We start from the raw sequence: 14,628 nt of genomic DNA on the forward strand, positions 1-14,628 counted from the left end.
GCATACAGATTTCTCAAGAGGCAGGTCAGGTGGTCTGGTATTCCCATGTCTTTCAGAATTTTCCACAGTTTATTGTGATCCATAAAGTCAAAGGCTTTGGCATAGTCAATAAAGCAGAAATATATGTTTTTCTGGAACTCTCTTGCTTTTTCCATGATCCAGCGGATGTTGGCAATTTGATCTCTGGTCCCTCTGCCTTTTCTAAAACCAGCTTGAACATCAGGAAGTTCATGGTTCCCATATTGCTGAAGCCTGGCTTGGAGAATTTTGAGCATTACTTTACTAGCGTGTGAGATGAGTGCAATTGTGCGGTAGTTTGAGCATTCTTTGGCATTGCCTTTCTTTGGGATTGGAATGAAAACGGACCTTTTGCAGTCCTGTGGCCACTACTGAGTTTTCCAAATTTGCTGGCATAGTGAGTGCAGCACTTTCACAGCATCATCTTTCAGGATTTGGAATAGCTCAACTGGAATTCCCTCACCTCCACTAGCTTTGTTCATAGTGATGCTTTCTAAGGCCCACTTGACTTCACATTCCAGGATGTCTGGCTCTAGGTGAGTGATCACACCATTGTGATTATCTGGGTCGTGAAGATTTTTTTTGTACAGTTCTTCTGTGTATTCTTGCCATCTCTTCTTAATATCTTCTGCTTCTGTTAGGTGCATACCATTTCTGTCCTTTATCGAGCCCATCTTTGCATGAAATGTTCCTTTGGTATCTCTGATATTCTTGAAGAGATCTCTAGTCTTTCCCATTCTGTTCTTTTCCTCTGTTTCTTTGCATTGATTGCTGAAGAAGTCCTTCTTATCTGTTCTTGCTATTCTTTGGAACTTTGCATTCATATGTTTATATCTTTCCTTTTCTCCTTTGCTTTTCGCTTTTCTTCTTTTCACAGCTATTTGTAAGGCCTCCCCAGACAGCCATTTTGCTTTTTTGCATTTCTTTTCCATGAGGATCATCTTGATCCCTGTCTCCTGTACAATGTCACGAATCTCATTCCATAGTTCATCAGGCACTCTATCTATCAGATCTATGCCCTTAAATCTATTTCTCACTTCCACTGTATAATCATAAGGGATTTGATTTAGGTCATACCTGAATGGTCTAGTGGTTTTCCCTACTTTCTTCAATTTCAGTCTGAATTTGGCAATAAGGAATTCATGGTCTGAGCCACAGTCAGCTCCTGGTCTTCTTTTTGCTTAGGGGAAATACCAATCCTTAACAGGGAGCTTTTAGAAAAGTTTCAGAAATTGATCACTGGCTAAACAAGTAGAAGGAAGAGAAAAGAGTAGGAGGTAGGCAAAATCAGCAAGAAAATCATCTAGAAATAATACAATAAGAAAAATTAACTCCCAAATAATTATTTCTATACTTGATATTAGGTCACAGAGATGTGTATAATCCAAGGAGTCCTACTGGGAAGGCAGTCCCTTTCTGCTGCCTTTGATGAACACATGATGTAGCCCTTTCCCAAATTTTGCTTTGGGAATGCTGAATTCCTATCACCTAGAACAATCATTCCCTAGATTAGGACCAATGCAAAACAAAGACATGCATATTCTGTTATCTGTGGGTTAAGTTTTCAGGCAGATGTTTCAATTTACAGAAAGGCATTGATATTTGAGGATAAGGTAGCACTCAGTAAAGTAGAAAGGTGGAATTAAAGCAGTCCAAACTAAAAGTAGAACTACCCTATGACCCAGTAATCCCACTTCTGGGCATATACCTGGAGAAAACCATAATTCAAAAAGACATATGCACCCCAATCTTCATTGCAGCACTACTTACAATAGCCAGGACATGGACGCAACCTAGATGACCATTGGCAGATGAATGGATAAAGAAGATGTGGTACATATATACAATGGAATGTTACTCAGCTATAAAAAGGAATGAAATCGTGCCATTTGGAGAAAGATGGATGGATTTAGAGACTGTCACACAAAGTAAATCAGAAAAGCAAGTATCATGTAATACTGCTTATATGTGTAACAGAATCTAGAAAATGGTGAAAGTGAAAGTCGCTCAGTCATGTCTGACTCTTTGCGACCCCATGGACTATATAGTCCATGGAATTCTCCAGGCCAGAATACTGGAATGGGTAGTTGTTCCCTTCTCCAGGGGATCGAACCCAGGTCTCTTGCATTGCAGGTGGATTCTTTACCAGCTGAGCCACCAGAGAAGCCCAGAAAATGGTACAGATGAACTTATTTGCAAAGTAGAAATAGAGACACATGTAGAGAACAAATATATGGATACCAAGAGTGGAAGGAAGGGTAGGATGAATTGGGAGATTGGGATTAACATATATACACTAATATGTATAAAATACATAACTGATGAGAACCTAATATATAGCACAGGGAACTCTACTCAGTGCTCTATGGTGGCCTCAATGGGTAGGACATCCAAAAATAGAGAAGACATATGTATATATATAGCTGATTCACTTTGCTGTACAGCAGGAAGACACAACATTGTAAAGCAACTGTACTCCAGTAAAAATAAGAATAAAATAAGCAGTGCAAGGTATATGGGAGGTTTTCACCTTGCATAATAGCTGTTTAACTCTAAGGGGCACATGTAATCCCCTAGAGGTTTCTGTATTTCCTTAATATAAATTTTACCTAAAGATATATGTCCTTGTCTCTGAACTGAAAGAGGCTGTTCCATGTGGGTTCTGAGGCTAAGGAAGCATAGTTGGAAATTGGACCCTTGGGGAGTGAATGGCCCAAAGATGTTACTAAGTTCTTTGGGGGAGGCTCTCCTTTTACATCAGGGAGAGACAAGGAAAGGGGGCACTCTGAGGTAGAGAATTCTCTTAGAATAATGGTCTCACTTAAAGAAAGAGGAAAAAATATTTCTAATTAACTCCCTCTACCTTGACCTACAGCAACTCCATTTTTTTTTCTGAGTCAAATATGAGATTGTAAAGTAATAATTTTTCAGATTGAGTAGGCTGCAGAAAAACTTTTCCTTCTGCTTTCTAAACAATTTTGACCTTCATAATTTTAAAAGCAACCACATATTTGTGTTTAAAAATGTGGAAACTACAGAAAAATATAAAGGAATAAAAATCCCTCACAATTCTATCACATAGTATTTTGATGTTTACACTTAAATCTTTTTCTGTTTGTATACATACTTTTAAATTAATGCAATTATACCATATATCCTGCTTTGTGGTTTGATTCTTTCCTTAATTTCTCATGTATTTTATATTTTCTTACATCATTAAATGTTTTTCTAAATAATTTTTACCTGTGACCTAGTTTTTAAATATATACAGGTATCAATATTTATTTAACTATTCTCCTATTGCTGGACATTTAGGTGTCCTTTTTATTGCAGTGTAAATGTGCACTTAAATTTTAAATAGAAATTAAAAACTACATATGCATTTTAAAATAAAGTTTTAATTTCTTCTTCCTAAAACTTTAAGCCATTAAACTTCCAAAACATCTCTTGGCTGTTGCCTGAAGGCAGAAACCTTTCTTGACAACCCTGAGAATTGAAACGGATTGACTTGAATGATTGAATTGAGAACTGAACAATCCTAGACTGTTTTCCAGAGGAAGATGGGGGGAGTGGGGTCATTGGGTGGCAAGGGGAATGAGGGTGGTTTTCATTAGTAGGTAGTCATGAAATTAAATCTTAATGCTTGAAATATTTAGAAGGCCAAGTTATGAGTACATGAATTTCAAGGTGTGTGTATGTTTGGCAAGTGGGATGGGGTTGACTGCTGCTGCTGCTGCTAAGTTGCTTCAGTCGTGTCCAACTCTGTGCGACCCCATAGACTGTAGCCCACCAGGCTCCCCGGTCCCTGGGATTCTCCAGGCAAGAACACTGGAGTGGGTTGCCATTTCCTTCTCCAACGCATGAAAGTAAGAAGTGAAAGTGAAGTTGCTCAGTCGTGTCTGACTCTTAGCGACCCCATGGACTGCAGCCCACCAGGCTCCTCCATCCATGGGATTTGCCAGGCAAGAGTACTGGCGTGGGGTGCCAGTTGGTGGTAAATATGAGCTATTCAGAACAGAATCAAAACGCTTGCAGGGGACTTGGATAAATCCTTGTCTCCCGCAGCGCTCTTGCGATACATTTAACTTGTAACATATGTAAGTTTAAGGTATATAGTGTGATGATTTTATATCTGTATATATTTCAAAGTGTTTACCGCAATAAGGTTAGTTAACACATCACCCACCTGATGTAATTACCATTCTGCTGTTGTCATGGTGAGAACATTAAAGCTCTACTGTCATGGAAACTTTCAAGTGTGTAATACAGTGTTGCCAACCATCGTCACCATGCTGTAGATTTGTCCCCAGAACTTATTCCTCTTGCACTAGGAAGTTTGCAACCTTTGACCAACATGTGCCATGTCCCCCACCCCTCAGCCCCTGGCAACTGGCATTCAACTATTTCTATGGTTTCAATATTTTTAGTTATTGTGTCCCCCAGTTTGGGGGCACGATCCCTGTCTTATCCATCATTGTGCTTCTGTGGCTGGCACAGAGCTCTCCACAAGGGCTCAGCAAATATTTGTGGTGACATCAAATAGAATAAATAAAAGTCCTGGAGATAAGATAAAGCATTGGGTTGCATATACTTTCATCCCTTTTAATTTCCTTCTATTTGTTATTTCCTTATCAATTACTCAGGATTAGGATATTTTATTTAAATTTCACTATTCAAAGTCTTTGCACTCTTAGAAGAAGCTACAAGAATAAAAGCAATTAAATATGTAAACTTAGGTGAATGTATCCTGTTAAACATCAACTACAACCAGTAATAAAATATAAATATCTCTAGATTCAAATCTTTACAGATCAAGAGCTGGCCATTTTCTGTGGGTTATTCTTTTTTCTGGACATGTCCACATATGTAGAATTATAAAATAAACCTAGCATGTATAGGGCTAACTCTTGTGTTGAAAAGAATGTTAGTGGGAATGAACGTCCTTTTTGTCCATGGGGAATTTTGCTGCTAGATTTAATTGAATTGTTGCTTTGTACAGTACATGAAGTCCAAGGAAAATTTCACTTGTTTAGCAAATTGGATAAACAGGATTTTATATAAATCCAAAGTGACTTGATAAACATGCAGTATAAAAAAATATCTATTTTTAGGCTTAATTCAATGTAATAAGCCTCTATGGGAACCTACTAGAGGTTTACCTGGTGGCTCAGATGGTAAAGTGTCTGCCTGCAATGCAGGAGACCTGAGTTCAATCCCTGGATCGGGAAGACCCCCTGGAGAAGGAAGTGGCAACCCACTCCAGTACTCTTGCCTGGAAAATTCCATGGACAGAAGAGCCTGGTAGGTTACAGTCCATGGGATTGCAAAGAGTGGGACACGACTGAATGACTTCACTTTTACTTTCATGGGGACCTACTAGAGATCAGGCACACTGCAGGACTGCCGAGTCCTGAAAGGAGGAAAGATGGCTTTTGTTCCCAGGAAGCTAAGATTTCAGGAATTGTACATATTACTATATGAAATTGATATTTAAAATAGACATCTTGATGGGAAAAGGGCAAGGTGGAGTTTCCCTACTGCAAACACACACTGTTAACAAACAGGCCCTTCAGGAAGTGCAGAAATGTCATGGAGGGGCCCAGGCTGAGCAGATGGACCACCACACGCTTCTCTATCCACAGCCAACACTCCTGTCTTGGCCCTTCTCCCAGCCTCCACCACACCCCCACAGGTAGAGAAGGGAGACATGGAACAAAGACGTTGCTTCCTTAGAGGTGCAGTAACATCCTCAAGAACTGAGAGAAGCAATAGTGACTGCAGTTTTCAACCTGTTTTGGGTCACAGGTAGCAATGAAAACTTTTGGAGCTTCTCCTCAAAAATATGGAAACATAGGATTCTTCCCTAGTGGTCTGGTGGTTGGGACTCTGTGCTGCTAATGCAGGGGCCCAGGTTTGATTCCAGGTCAGGGAACTAGATCCCACGTGCTGCCACTAAGAGTTTGCATACTGCAAGGAAAGATTCCTCATGCTGCCTCTGAGACCTGGCAAAGCCAAATAAACAAGTATTAAAAGAAAATGAAAACATGTTCATACTGACAATCCTATGAGCAATTTCTAGACTCCCCTGACACTCACCCAGGGCAAAAGCTGAATCCATTCTTTTTCTAGCACTAACGGTTCTTCCTCCTCCTGTGCTCACTACACAAATAAAAAAACTCCTGAAAACCAGCAATGGGACACAGGAAACATAAATCTAAGCACTCATGCTCAACTGCTTGGGAAGAAGACAAAATAAAACATTAAAAGTAATGGCTCTCTATCTCTAGCTTGACGTAGAAATATTTTTTTAGCAGAAAAAAAATTTTTTTTAACACAGCAAGTTGCACATTTTAATTGCATGACATTTAAAATTCTAAAATAGTAGCAAAACCTCTGAGAATAATCTAATATAAAATACCTATTTCTATGATGACAGGAAAAATGACTTTTTACCTGGTAGATAGTTTCAAGAATTTGCAGGGATAATGGAAAGTAGTACAAAATGATTTGTATTTTTGAAAACAAAGACTTATTTGTGATAAAGGCGAGGAAATGAGGTTGTGCTATTATCATTTACCCTCACATTATTCCTTCCTGCCTTTCTCAATCATCCTTTCTACATGTGAGCTCAGGCTATTGACATAGGAAAGACAGAAGATTTATTAAGCTATCAAAAAGAAATAACTTTTTCAAACATCAAGCAATGTTTATGGGAGAAAAACAATCCCTTAAGCTAAGTAGTTGTTTGGAAATGTGATCTTTCAGAAAATATTGAAGACCTTAATAAGATAAGCTGATTGTTCTGGTTCAAATCTGATTTGTTGTTAAATGTATATAGCTATGAACCTATCTCAATCATAGTCTATGCAAATTTTCCTTCCATAGCCTAAGTCAAGCAGGCAGACACAGGCTTCATCAAAAATAAGTGAAGTAAGTCAGAGAGAGAAAGACAAATACCATATGTTAGGTAGCATCACCAACTCAATGAACATGAATTTGTGCAAACTTTGGGAAATAGCAAAGGGCAGGGAAGCCTGGAATGCTGCAGTCCATGAGGTTGCATAATGTTGGACATGACTTAATGACTGAACAACAATGAACAGTCACTTATATGTGGAATCTAACCCATGATATTACTTACATGTGTTCATTTGAATGAACATATATACAAAATAGAAACAATAGAAACAAATTCACAGTCATAGAAAATAGACATGTTTGCCAAGGTGCAGGAGGAGGGAAGGACTGGGAACTTGGGAGTAGTAGACATAAAGTAGCTCTTGAGAGTCCCTTGGACAGTAAGGAGATCAAACCAGTCAATCCAAAGGAAAATCAATCCTGAATATTCAAGGGAAGGACTTATGGTGAAGCTGAAGCTCCAATACTTTGGCCACCTGATGTGAAGAGGCAACTCATTGGAAAAGGCCCTGATGCTGGGAAAGACTGAGGGCAGGAGAAGGGAGAGACAGAGGATGAGATGGTTGGATGGCACCATTGTCTCAATGGACTTGAGCTTGAGCAACTCCAGGATAATGAAGGACAATGAAACCTGGCATACTGCAGTCCATGGGGTCCCAAAGAGTCAGACATGACTTAAGCTGCTGAACAACAATTAGATGTAGGATGGATGAACAACAAGGTCCTACCGTACAGCACAGGAAACTATATTGAGCATCCATGAGAAACTATAATGGAAAGAATATAAAAATGAATGTCTACATGTGTATAACCAAATCAGTTTGCTGTACAGCAAAGGCTGGCACAACATTGTAAATCAAATATACTTCAATAAAAAAAAAAGTAAAAAAAAAAAAAAAAAGAGAATCAAAAAGACTTTAATGCAGAGTTTTGTTTTTTAAGTGAACCGTGATCTCACTTTGATTTTCTAATTTTCCTCTTCTAGCTCCCCTAAACCAATGTTCTGAATACAGAGGATCACAGAGGGATGGGTATGAAAATCCTCAGCATTCAAGAACCTATACAGAGATATCTCTGGAAAAAAAAAAAAAAAAAAACACTGTAAATATAGTTTATTACACAGAGTTGAAACACATGACAGAATTGTATCCCTTGGCAGTACATTCCTATAGCAGGAACCTCTACATAACCATTTGACCAGAAAGATGCAATCATCTAGGAAACTTACACCAGGGCCAGGGCTGTATCCTGAGTTTATATGTGCTTCAGGCTCCTGTGTAATTACAAAAGAGATCCTTGGACCCCAAGAAGATGCTGGGAAAAAATAAGGTTGGGAGGATCAGCCATGGGCCTAATTTATCAGAGGCAACACGGATGTGGCAGAGACTGCTCATGTCTCCTTAGCATCCAGTCTCTTTTTTTCCTTTTAAAAATAGATCTATGCAAGTTTTAGTTGAACCCGTAGTCACCTACATAGAGATTGCATTTCCCAGGTTCCCTCACACTGGGCGTGGCCCATAGAATTTGAATGAAAGTATTCTATGTATGGAACTCAAAAATGTTAAGTTTATAAATGCAGGTTAAAAATAAAAAATGTAAATTAAATTAGCTTGTAAGAGGGTCCAATCATTAGTCAGAAACCTCTTAACATTATTTCTAAACTTTTCGGTATTTGTAACATAATAAAGTTTGTAGGTAACTTAAATTCTCAAGAAACTAGACTTTAAGTTCTGAATGTACTTGTTTTATTATTAAATATTGTACTAAATTTAATAATAAAGATGTAACTTGTGGCAAGGCCTGCAAGGCTGTTTGGGGTAAGCCTACACTGTTAACACTTCAGATTTTCAATGAGGCATGAAAAATGAGATGTGACCTTCCAATAGATCTGAATCACTGGCTAATTCCCTGAGGCCCACACTTCTACATACTCTATTCATCATAACCCCCAGGTAGATGACGGCTACCCGAGACCAGAGATAATAATAAATTGTTCTCCACAAAAACGATCGAAGCTGTGTACAGGGTCGATTGACTCATCTTCTCTTTGTTCCTGGAGAACAAGTGGGGGCTTTGCAGTTCAGAGATTGCAGCAGCAGATCTCTGAGGTCTTTAATAATTTCAGACTGAGCATGGATACCATCTTCTTTGATTAACTCTGACCTTTTGCTAAGAGAGAGAACAAATGAATGAAAATGAATATGCTTGGCAGTTAAAAGAACTGCAGCAGGCATTGCTTTTCTCATACACATGAGACAAAATATTGATCAAAATTAAATCATGGAGGGATGAAAGAATTTCTCAGAGCCAGGCTTTCTTCTCTGGGGCTTGAGCCAGGAGCCCACTCTGATACTGAATTTTAAATTCTTGGGAGTATCCATTTTCCCATAATGCCCTGCCATTTCACCAGCCTTTCAGAGTATCGAAGTAATCAGAGTCTACAAAGTTTGATTCTGTGAGCCTGACGTGGTGGTGGTGGTGGTTACAGGATGGGACGTGCCGAAGCCCAGTTACCACTTGGTAAAGAGCCCTAGCTTAGGGGTCAGAAGAAGTGAACATGAGTCCCGCATCCTTCACTTAATAACAGCATCAGTTTGGTCAGGTCGTCTCAGCAATTTGAGCTTGAGTTTCCTCATTTGGAAGAACTTTTCTAAAAACTGGATGACACATGATGTATAGAAAAAGGTAGCAAATTAGAGAGTGTCATCTAGCAATGGAGAGAGACGTAGAGAACAGAATTATGGACACAGAGCAGGAAGGAGAGGGTGGGGCGAATGGAGAGAGCAGCATGGAAACACACACCACCATATATAAAAACAGATAGCCAATGGGAATTTGCTGTCTGACTCCGGGACTCAAACCAGGGGCTCAAACTCTGTAACAATCTAGAGGGGTGGGATGGGGTGGGAGGTAAGAGGGAGGTTCAAGAGGGAGGGACATATGTATACCTGTGGCTGATTCATGCTGATGTATGGCAGAAACCAACACAGTATTGTGAAGCAATTATCCTCCAATTAAAATTAAATTTATTAAAAAGCCCACTAGATAGTAATAGTAAACCAATGAAAAAAGAGTGCCATCTACATATAAGGTATTCTATAGGTTGTGGCTTATTGAAAAAAGTCCAGAAACACATGATCCATAAGTGGACACTTTTTAATGGATTACAGTATATATATTTAGATGTACTCTTCATACTTCTAAAAGGGAACTTGTAACAAGACAAGAAAAATTGTGGTTGAATTTAAAAAAATCTTTTTTCTTAACAAGTTCAGACCAGTTTGCTGGGATTGGAAGTTAATAAATTAACTTATACAAACAGAGGGCATTCTGCAACATCATGATTTGTATTACCAAGATGGATGGCTGCTGGCTAATGACTGTTTATTTTCAGATTAGACTTAAGCTCAGATAGCTTTTCAACCATCCTTCAGGCACCCACTCTTGGAGGCTGCACAGGCACCAAAGTCTCCATCTTCCCCCATGGCTTCCTCTAACTTTCCCCCGAGACCAAGTGTGTCCCCTCCCAAACGAAACAACCAAAGTCCTTCCTCTAGTGTGTGTCTATGTGTTAGCTGTTGAAGGCTCCATCAGTCCTAAGAAAACTTAGGATAAATCCATGGGCAATGTACAAGAGTGGGAAACCTGAGAGCCACAGGCATTTCTTTCTTCCTCTCTACTGCCTCATATATGTCCCCCTGATCACCAAATCCTGCTGACTTTCCCTAATAATTTCCTGTTATTTGTTTTGTTGTGATATGTACTCAAACCCTTAGCTACTGGAAGTGCCCTCTCACAGGTCTTCCTAGCTTTCGTAAATGCTCCCCTCAAATTTCTTCTCCTCATTCCAGCCAGAACTTGGGTACACAAGCAAAACTTCTCATCTCTGCTTAAAACCCTTTGACTCTGGTCCCTGCCTGGACTTGGAGAAGAGTAGTGATGCTCAGAGTTGGCTGCCATTTGAATCAACTAGGAAGCTTTTTGTGTCTCCTGGACATAAGCTTGCATTTCAGGTGATTTGGCAATGTGTGTGCTGTGTTTATGAGTTGACTCCCCACCCGATCAAAGGAATGATAACAGAGAAGAGCCTTTTGTGATGTGTCAGATTTCCAGCCGACGGTGTCATGTGCAATGCACTTTCCTGTAAATGCTAAATAAATACTTGTTGACTGATTTACAAGGTCATTTTAGATGTAGCTTGAATACTAAGTCAAAGTCAGGCTAGAATCATTATTTATCATATCACTATTTCTGCAAACCTTTTCTCAAGGTCTGGGGTTGGCTTTCCTCTTGGAGCCAGGTCATATATAATATGGAAGGCTTTTTTTTTTTTTTAAACAAAAATCAGAATATGTCTTACTCTGAAACTTGCACATACAGTATAATGAATCTTCAAGCTTGTGTCCTTTCCTTGACATTTGATGTAACGTGTGAGTAGTGAGGAACACAGAAGAAAGTGTTCTTGTGATCTGCTTCTCTTGGAGTATGAAACGTTGGCTAATGTCCAATAAGTATAACAAGACAAACATGACCTCTGGCCTCCACATCTGCATGTACAGTCTACTTAAACTCTGAATGACTTCAGTGGGACATCCTGCCCTTAGGTAGGAGTACTATCAAAATTCTACAGTACCCACAAAAGATAGAATTTTCCTTAGTTGGTAATAAGGACTTTTTAAGCAATGTTAAGTTAGTGACTAAACAGTTACATGAAATTGGATACTATATCTACAGCTTTACTTTGCTTTTTAAAACAAACACCACTGACTGAGGGCTTCCCTGGTGGCTCAGACGGTTAAGTGTCTGCCTGTAATGCAGGAGACCTAGGTTCGATCCCTGGGTTGGGAAGATCCCTTGGAGAAGGAAATGACTACCCACTCCAGTATTCTTGCCTGGAGAATTCCATGGACAGGGAAGCCTGGCGTGCCACAGTCCATGGGTTTGCAAGGAGTCGGACACGACCGGGCGACTATCACTTTCACCACTGAATGGAGTCTTCCTAATGCTAACTCACCTGGGATTGATGTACTGAACAAAAAGGATGTGTTGACTTCCAATTATGTTCAATAGAGTCTCTGGAAAATTCCAGGAAGGAAACTTTGTGTTTCCTTGTACCTTCATAACATTTAAAGAGTTAACAGTTCCATTTGTTCTAGAGAAAATTTTATAAGCACTTGCAGCATAGCACTGCACTACGGTAGATGAGATAGAAGTGATTTATTTTTTCTTTCTCAAATGGGAAGAAATCTTTTCAATTTGGATGTAATGGGAAAAAACCACCCACACTTAAGAGAAAAGAACTGAAAGTACAGGTGCAGGCAGCCCCGTCTGAGGCTGAACTCTGGAGACACGCAGGCCGCTGCTTGCCGAGGAATGCTAAATGCAACTCTATCAAGCTTACTTAGTGGAAACTTGGGTGAGGTGAGAACCAGAGGCTTTGTGGGGTACCAGGGTGGGATTTCTTCAAATGCTGCTTAGCAAGGTCTACAGCCAAGCACAGGCTCTCATCCAAGTCAAGGAAAGGCCCCAGGGCCTGTGAGCCCAATGCCAACACAGATAACAGCATGAATTTGGAAATCTGACAAATACGCTAGTTTTCTTCCACTAGGAAAATGCCATTACTTTGCTTCATCTTAACTTAGAAAAAAATGTGTGTACTTTCTTTGCAGAAAAATAGTCAAGATTTTATATACTTTGTTTTCTTCATCACAATGTACTATTTATCTCCTTTGGATTAACAGGGTGGTATGTGTCATCTTCTGTTCCAAATGGAAGCCACTTTCCTTATAATTGCATCGCTCCTAATTGTCAGTATTTAAGACAAATTTCCATCTCCCTCAGACAAATAATTCCATTGTTTTTTGTTCTGAATAAATTATGAGGTTTTGGAGAAAGAAAGCGCTCTTTCTTGTGCTTTCTTTCTCTAAAAGGTTACAATCCATAAATTCTTGTATATTTAACAGTGAAGTAGTTTTCAAGCCAATGTGCTATACAGTGTAGGGAAGCCATCTTGAGGTTTAAAATTTGATGCAAATGAAGTTCATAGGATACATTGTCTTCAAATCAAATTCTGACACATAACAGGAGTAGTACTTGGTAACCAGGGTTACCTAGGCTGCATTCTAGTTGAGTATTTCATAAGCCTGTAAAGGTCTATGTGTGTGTGTGTGCTCAGTCGTTCAGCTGTATCCAACTCTTGGCAACCCTGTGGACTGTAGCCCTCCAGGCTCCTCTGTCAATGGGATTCTCCAGGCAAGAGTACTGGAGTGGATTGTCATTTCCTTCTCCAGGGCTCTTTTTAAAAATATATATTTTAAAAATTTATTTTAATTGGAGGCGAATTATTTTACAGTATTGTGGTGGTTTCTGCCATGCAATGACGTGAATCAGCCATGGGTGGGTGTACATGTGTCCCCCCAATCCCAAATCCCCCCCCCACCTCCCTTCCCATCCCATCCATCTGGGTCATCCCAGTGCACCAGCTTTGAGTGCCCCATTTCATGCATCAAACTTGGATTGGTCATCTATTTCACATATGGTAATATACATGTTTCAATGCTATTCTCTCAAATCATCCCACCTGCAGCTTCTCCCACAGAGACCAAAAGTCTGTTCTTTATCTCTCCGTCTCTTTTGCTGTCTTGCACATAGGGTTGTCATACCATCTTTCTAAATTTCATATATATGCCTTAATATATTGTATTGGTGTTTTTCTTTCTGAATTACTTCACTCTGTATAATAGGCTCCAGTTTCATTCACCTCATTAGAACTGATTCAAATGTGTTCTTTTTAATAGCTGAGTAATATTACATTATGTATATGTACCACAACTTTCTTATCCAGCTTGTACTTGTTCTCAAGGTCTATAGGCCCCCTCCAATGCTTTGTCAATGTTGACTACAGGGTTTTAATCTGTTGCACCTGCCACTTCCAGAGCAGTTCCCTCTTCTTTGTTTATTTTGGCTTTCTCTTTTTGCAAATCTCTTCAGTGTCTAAGTTCCACCCTGACACAAGGGGGCAAAGGTGGTCACCTATTTAGGCTCATTTGTTCTGTTGTGCTGTGGGGAGGGAGGGACACTGCAAACAAATATCGCTGGCCTGTGTGGGGAGTGCTCGCAGTGGATGGACCACACTGGGTTTGTCCCAGCTCACGGCGTGTGTGCTTGCCTGGGTCTACACTCTCAGGCTCCAGGGTGCTCTGCAGGCACTGTCTAAAGTGGACCCTGCATTTTGTGCACTTCCCAGGTCTAAGCCACTCAGGTTCTCGGGTACTCCACAAGGGCACAGACTTGGTTGGGCATGTGTTTTGTGCCCTTCCCAGGTCTGATCAGCTCAGGCAATACCAGGCGCTTGGCGAGCACCCTGTCCCAGTCGGGCCAAGCATCTTAATCACCTCCCCGGTCCTGGCCGCTTGGTTTCCCAGGTTTACCGGGAGAGTACCATCTCAGGTGTGCCATGTGTCTCCTCTGGGGAGTCCATCTCAGGCTGCGACCCTCCTGGCAGATGTCTAGCATCCAGGATCCCAGGAGGATGTGGTTAGCATTCAGGCCTGGTCCTTACCCTAAGCACTGATTATGCAGCCCGCGCCTCCCTGTCCAGCCCCCGCTTGCTGGTGGCAGACGCGAGTGACTGGACTAGTTCTCCACTGGCAGCTGCGTATTCTGTGGGGTTTTCTTTTCCCTCTCTCAGTT

The 14,628-nt window shown here is 40.3% G+C and overlaps 1 non-coding gene across 1 annotated transcript; it reads left to right on the forward strand.

The window, feature by feature from the left end:
• The first annotated feature begins 11,712 nt into the window (after positions 1 to 11,712).
• On the forward strand, positions 11,713 to 11,784 carry TRNAY-GUA (transfer RNA tyrosine (anticodon GUA)). Its single transcript has one exon. It is a non-coding gene; the product is annotated as a tRNA-Tyr (tRNA).
• Positions 11,785 to 14,628: the final 2,844 nt, after the last annotated feature.

The sequence above is a fragment of the Bos indicus genome, chromosome 4 (genome assembly GCF_029378745.1).
Source record: "Bos indicus isolate NIAB-ARS_2022 breed Sahiwal x Tharparkar chromosome 4, NIAB-ARS_B.indTharparkar_mat_pri_1.0, whole genome shotgun sequence".
Lineage (NCBI taxonomy): Eukaryota > Metazoa > Chordata > Mammalia > Artiodactyla > Bovidae > Bos > Bos indicus.